Consider the following 7,523-nt stretch of genomic DNA (forward strand, 5'->3'; position numbering starts at 1 on the left):
CAGTCCATTAGTGAAGGGGAATGGCTCAGCCGGACCCAAGAGGTCACGTCCACCTAGACCAGCTTCTATCACTTCACAATGAACAACGAAAAACTGTGATGCAATTTGATATTTGAATGTGAATAATGGAAAGCTGTCAACTAAGTGAGGAGAAAAAAATGATGTGATAATGTTTAGCATTGTCTGCCTGTTTAGACTGACGTAATAATAATGTTGAAGGCCGGATGGCAAGGGGGTTAGTACTGTAATGGGCTGAGAGACTTTCACCTGTTCATCACTGGTGTGACAGCTATTTGATAGCCCATTTAAACTGAGTTGGGAGTCTCAATACAATTATTAGTAGGCAAATATCCACATCTTAAAGGTACCACAGTAACTGGCCTACAGGCCAGAGACAGGCACCTCCTCCACTCAGGCTCCTCAGCCACAAACCCCCTGCTGGAGCTGGGCACCCAAAACAGGCCAGCTGCTTAGGGAGCCAAAAGTGTCTGTCTCCTGCTCCCACTCACCCTATGGTTCCCTGCCCCCAGCTCTCTGCTTGCAGGTACTATGCTGCCCCCACACCCTCAATGAATCGGTGTCCATCCCTTCTGCTGGAGCAGCTGACAGATCTCAGAGCACACCTACCGGATCAGGCCCTGCTGGTAAGACGCGTTCCCAGCAGCTCCTTAGCTGTGGGGTGAGGTCAGGGTTAGGTGGTTTTGCAGATGCTGACAGGTAGAAACTTTAGGCAGCAGCTGATTGGCAGTTGTGAAAGTGTCAGTGGCACCTACATGGTGATCATAAGCTCCTGGGGGAGGTGGTGAGAACTAATGGAGAGGAGACTTGACTGGGATTCAAGAGACCGGGGCTTTACCCCAAGGTCACCCAGCAAAGCAGTGGCAGTCAGTTCCCGCTCTGTGCCTCAGTTTCCCCTTCTGTAAAATGAAGTTAATGATGCCAGCCTTCTTTGTAAAACACTTTGAGATTTACGCTATACAGTAGCTAGGTATTATTATAAAAAGGCACAAAGGTGCCTAAATACCTTTGAGGATGTGGCCCTTAGCCTCTCTGGCCCAGATCTACAAAGGGACTTAGGCATTGCAATGCTGGGTGTCATGCCGCTTAATTTTTAGGTGCCTAGATAATCACAGGAACAACACTGCAATCCACACAGCCTGAGTTCAGCACCTTGGCTCCTATATAATGAATGGGGAGAGATAAGCACCTTAGAATGCAATCCACAAAAACCAGCAAGCTAGGCGAGGAGCCGCCTAAGCCAGCCATTGGGAGATGCTGACCACAGGGGAGGGCGGTAGCTAACTCCCACCCCTCTCTTGGAGATACGTGCCTAAATCTGCGCTGCAGAGAGGTGCCTATCTCAGATCAGCAAGCCACAAACAGGGACCTGCTGCCTCGGGCATCTTGTGGGAATTAGGTAGGTGCCTGCCTTGTTCCACACAAAGCAGCCAGAGGAGGAGGAGAAACGCCCACCTTGTAACTTTTAGCCCAGTGGCTACAGCCCTTGCCTGGGATGTGGGAGAGACAGGTGCAATTCGCTCCTCTGCTTAACAGGGAGAAAGGATTTGAACAGGGTCTCTCCTCTCAGGAGAGTGCTCTAAGCACTGGGGGAAAAGTATAAATTGGGCACCACCACCATCTCCTCTGGACAGATTTTGACTGGCACCCAATCCAGTAGGTGGTCCCACTCGTGAGATAGGTGAGTGAGTGCCTGTATTCCCCTGGTTCATGAATGGCTCTGGGGCTTAGGTAGGAGATAGGCATCCAGACGCCTAGAGGGAGGCAGCAGCGTGCACACCAAGAGGCCGAAACATAGGCGCGTAGGGAGCTTTACTCTGAAAAGGGAGGCATTGAGTTATTTTAGGTGCCTATAGGGTTCAGCAGGAGTTCTGTGATTTGCAGTGGAACCTAAACTGGGACTTAGCTTTGTGGACTCCATCCTCTGTGCCTTAGTTCCCCCATCTGTAAAATGGGGCCAGTAGTACTTCTTTCTCTCCTGGGGAGCGGCAAGGATAAATGCACTAACGATTGCGAGGTAGTGGGATACTCTGGTGATGAGCACCATTAGTACCTTAGGTAGATAGATTCTTTGGTGAAGGGGCTAGACTGCATTACAGAAGTGAGCCCAAGAATGATGTTCTTCTCATGGCAAAACACAGATACTGAACCAACCTTTCAACAGGCCTGTTCTCTACTTCCAAGGCTGGATGATTGTGAGGTGCTCTGGTACAGGTTTGGGGCAAGAGGAGGTTTGTATAAAATGTGAAGTCTCTCAGGCTGTGTTTGAAGTAGCCCCGACACTTCTGTTTGAGAGGAGCCTGTTAGGATACTCGCACAGTTGATACAGCTATGATACATCTTATTGCTCCAATAAACAGTAGCCTGCAACCCAGTTAATTTAATTTACAATAAATTATTGTAGGTGTTTATTTCCCAGGGATTTTTGCCCTTTATTTTCTCTTGCCATAAAGTGGTCAGAAAAGTCTCTTGTTGCTCAGTAACCAGGGGATTAGAGCTACATAGTTCACCCTCCGACTCAGGAAAACAGGCTTAAATTTTAGAAAATGTAGATTGCCAGCAGTTTTTTTAAGGTCATCTTGTGCAAATTACTTACTGAGTTCCTAGATTGATCATCTTCTCATCTCTCCTGGAAGTGGATTATAAGATCATGTTTGTGGTTCTGTTGTTTTCAGACCTAAAATACAGTAAAAGCTGTTTTATCCGGCATGTTGGGAGAATGGGGGGTGCCAGTAAGTGAAAAATGCCGGTTAACTAAGAGAGAAGGAGTTTGGGTGGGGGCCTGGGGGTTGGGGTGAGGGTGACCTGTCCCGGCTGCTCCTACGTGGAGGTGCGGCAGGCTGGGAACTGTGGCCAATGGGCGCTGTGGGCAAAGGCAGCACACAGAGCCACCTGCCGCATCTCCACCTAGGAGCAGCTGGGACAGGATGCCGCTTACAGGGAGCCACCTGAGGTGAGCGCCCCCTGAATCAGGCACCCTGGACCCCCTCCCGTGCCCCGAGCCCCCTCCTGCACCCAAACTCCCTCCCAGAGCCCACACTCCACACCTCCTCCTGCGCCCCAACCCCCTGCCGGCCCCACACCAACCAGACTATAAACCAGACTTTCGATGAAGATGAGAAATGCTGGTTTATAGAGCTTTCTGGTTGGTGAAGTGCCAGATAAAACAGCTTTTACCGTATTTGGATACATTGAATAAACTGAGCCTCATTTTTTTTAAACGGCCTTTTTGCGCTGTCAAGGCTGAATCCCCACTCTAGCACCTCGAGTGCAGAAGGTGGGGGCCCGCAAGGATTTTAAAAATTAATACTGGCCACTCCAGGCTTGTATTAAACTCCCAAGGTTACAGCTTCTCTCTGACCTTGGCTTGGTAAATGCTGCCACCACCCAAATGCAAAAAAACCCCTTGGACCCAGGAAGGAGCACTTGGGAATTCCTCCCTGTGGGGTGGGTGTACGTACGTACATACGTACGCACACACATACACGAAATTAGCTGTGGCTACCAGCTAATCCAATAACATGCACAAACCTCTTAGGACACCCAAAATCCAATCCTGTTCTTAAAAAAGGTAAATTTTATTAAAACAAAAAGGAAAAATGTATCTGGAACTTACACTTTTTGCTAGATCTTAAAAGAAACAATTACAAAAATTAAGCACCCAAAATAACTTTCTTGGGGTTCAGTTTAAAGGTTACAAGCAAACAAAAGCATCTGGGGTTAGCACACAGGAGATCCACAAGCCAAAATAAAGAGAATAAGTCTGATCGCATCTAGCTAAACATCCCTAATTTATTTACATATTTGGGGGGTTTCAAACAAGTAATTCTAGGTCTGATCTGATGAATTTTCATACCTGGTTCAAGCCTTACACAGCATTCCTGCTTATAGCATTGCTGCTCCGTGTCTCCTTCTCCTGAGAACAACAGACAAAAGGAAAGTTGTTTTCCCCAAATTTTAAAAAGTTTTAGCCTTCCCATTGGCTCTTTTGGTCAGGTGCCCACTTCCTTTTCTTTTACCTGTGGGCTTGTTAACCCTTTACAGTAAAGCAAGTAGAGATCAGCTACTAAGAGGAATTTTATAGCTAACTGGCGGCTGGGTGTCCATAAACGGGAGCTACCCCCACTTCATTTATCACACATGCATACAAATTTTGCCCAGTAAATAATTGCACTTGAAATACGGACACGTTAACATTTAATCATCCGACTACTAGGTTACATCAGTAATTCAGCCAGTCAGACTTAACAATAATAATTTAGATGCAGATACTATGTAAACTGCATAGAGTTGGCATATTTGACTGCTAGGTGAACATTTAAGGTCAGATTTTCAAGAGACCTCAGCAGCCACAATGGGGGCCAGTTTTTCAAAAGAGCTCCCATTTAGACACCAAAATAAGTGTCCAGATTTTCAGAAGAGCTCAGCACCCTGGTTACTAAGCTCTCTTGAAAATCTGGGCCCTTCTGTAGGTGCTAGGCACTTGCCTGGGGAGAGAACACAACACTTTTACTAATGGCTTGGATTTCTGGGATCATCTAGTTCACACTGGGCAGACTCAGGGGTTCAATGAAAACTGCATCATAGTCAGTCCCACAATAGTAACTTTTGATACCTACCCTTACTTTTTGCAAAGGACAAGTTTCTGCTTAGCTAGGGAAAAAAAACAGGCTTTTAATTGAACTGCCCTTGATAAACCATGATGTCAAGAAATTTAGGAGAAATTTTTACATGAAACTCCCCAAAAATGTTTCCTACAATTGTAAAATGTTGTTGTAGATGTTTTGTGAAACCTAGAACCAAGCTTTGGTTTTTCCCATCTTCAGTGTAAAGCACGCTAACATTTCTTACAAATAAAAATGTTATCAATTTTAATTAAAAACCAACCATCAGTGCATAACCACAAGCGAAGTCAGGGCTTGATGCAGGAATTGCTGGGGGAGGTTCTATGGCCACTGTTAGACAGACAATCAGTCTATGTATCTTTGGATGATGTTACAAGATTTGTTGATGAAGGTAATAGTGTTGATGTAACTTAGTCTTAACCCCACAACATTTTGATTAAAAAACTAGAAGGATATAAAATTAACATGGCACACAATAAGTGCATTAAAAGCTGGCTAATTGTAAATGTAAAAATCACCATTGAGCGTGTGTGTTTCTAATGGGGTCCCGCAGGGATTGGTTCCTGGCCTTATGCTATTTAACAGCTTTATTAATGACCTGAACAAAAACATAAAATCATCTTTGACAATATTTTCAGATGACCAGAATTTGGGGGAGTGGTAAATAATGAAGAGGGCAGATCACTTGATCCAGAGTAGTCACGATCGTTTGGTAAGCTGAGTACAAACAATATGTGTTTTAATATGACTAATTATAAATGGATACATCTTGGAACAAAGAATATAGGCCATACTTACACAATGGAGGACTCTATCCTCAGAAGCAATGACTCTGAAAAATATTTGTGGTAGATAATCAGCGGAACATGAACTCCCAGTGTGATGCTGTGGTCAAAAGGACTAATATGCATCCAAGGATTGTAAACAGTGGACTCTTGAGTAGGAATGAGAAGTTATTTTACCTCTGTATTCGGCACTGGTGTGACTGCTGCTGGAATACTGTATCCACAATTCAAGAAAAATATTGATAAATTGGAGAGAGTTAAAGGATTAGAAAAAACATACCTTATAGTGATAGACTCAAGGAGTTCAATCTTGTTATCTTAACAAAGAGATGGTTAAGGGGTGACGATTACAGTTCATAAGTACACCTCTACCTCGATATAATGCTGTCCTTGGGAGCCAAAAAATCTTACCGCGTTATAGGTGAAACCGCGTTATATTGAACTTGCTTTGATCCACTGGAGTGCGCAGCCCCGCCCCCCCCGGAGCGCTGCTTTACCGCATTATATCCGAATTCGTGTTATATCGAGTCGCATTACATTGAGGTAGAGGTGTAGCTACATGGGGAACAAATATTTAGTCATGGGCTCTTCAGTCAAGCAGAGAAAGGTCTAACACAATCCAATAGCTGGAAGATGAAGCTAGAAAATTCAAACTGGAAATAAGGCATCAATTTTTAACATTAAACATTTAATTAAAATTAACCATTGAAGCAATTTCCCAGTGGTCATGGTGGATTCTCCATCATGGGCAATTTTAAAATCCAGCTTGGATGTTTTTTCTAAAAGATAGTCTCTAGGAATTTTCTCGGATAAGTCCTATAGCCTGCATTATATAGGTCAGACAAAATGAACACAAGAGTCCCTTCTGGTCTTAGAGTCTGTGAATCTATGATCATAATAATCCCTTCTGGCCTTAAAATCTATGAAGAGAAGCAGTAGTAAAGTCCCTGTATTTCTCACATTTTGCAGATTCACTTAGAGGAGGTTCAGGAGTCTCCACCATAAACTGCTAGACACTTCATCAATGAAGACCACCATTCCAGTCAGTGGCAGATTAGCAACAGGGCCCTAATCCTGCAATCAGATCCTTACCTTTATTGTTACAACTATACTAGTCTAACTAACTCCTTGTCCGGGCACTTATTCCAGAATAAAATTGCCTTCTTCCAGTTTAGTTTATATCGCTTCCAAAGTGACATCATTCCTGGCTATACTTGGATTACCTCCCAATTGTGTTAATAGCAAGGCAATTGTGTACATGGGGACCTACTCGCTGAGTGGAGTGGGTGGGAGACACAGACTACTGTGAAGCATGAAAGGGTCATTTTCTCCCTTCTATGGGTAAAGTACAGATTTTTTTTAAAAAAAAAGCAGCTATCCCTTTAAGATTTGCTCTCAGATGAGTGGAGGAGAAGGTCTTACACCTTTAAAACCGTTGACAACTCAGGTAAGGCTTTGCATTGCCAGCTTCATGAGCAAACTGCTTAAGGCTATTCACAATTCAGCTTTCACAGGTATTCAAAACAGCACAGTGAAGATCCAGCTTCCAGCAGACATATCCCAATTTCAACCTAAATAAACAAGCAAAACATTTTTTATACTCCGGGATTTGGCTAAAAACCTCCTTTTTTGCCTCTGCAAGTACAGCAACAATTAAAACTCGATGGCTCTAATTACGCCAGCATGGGCTGTTATTTTCCAATCAGTGTTAAAATGTGTTGATGTTAACAGCAGCAAGCCATTTTTTCCCCTTCCAATAACCTCTGTTACTCACCATCTGATGAAAGGAATATAAAGATTGGTATATGACTTTGGGGTGAGCTTTTCTGGGAGCAGATATTAGTTGCTTTTCCACAGAGCAGAACAAAGCTGTTATTCTACCTTCCCTTCTGGTTTACTTGTCTAATTTGCTACACATAATAACCTTGCCAAGCTCCCAATCTTTTTTAAAGAGTGTATACACTTTAGCAGTCCATCTATTCAGCCCTCCTGAGTAAAGTGCTATTAGAAAGAACATGATTTCCTTTAACTTCAACAAGGCTCTCTAATACTTGGAAAGCGTCTGTTCACAATTCATAGTAGCAGAGGGGAAGTT

This window comes from Terrapene carolina, unplaced genomic scaffold, assembly GCF_002925995.2.
Source record: "Terrapene carolina triunguis isolate 2854851 unplaced genomic scaffold, T_m_triunguis-2.0 Scaffold111, whole genome shotgun sequence".
In the NCBI taxonomy this organism is placed as follows: Eukaryota; Metazoa; Chordata; order Testudines; family Emydidae; genus Terrapene; species Terrapene triunguis.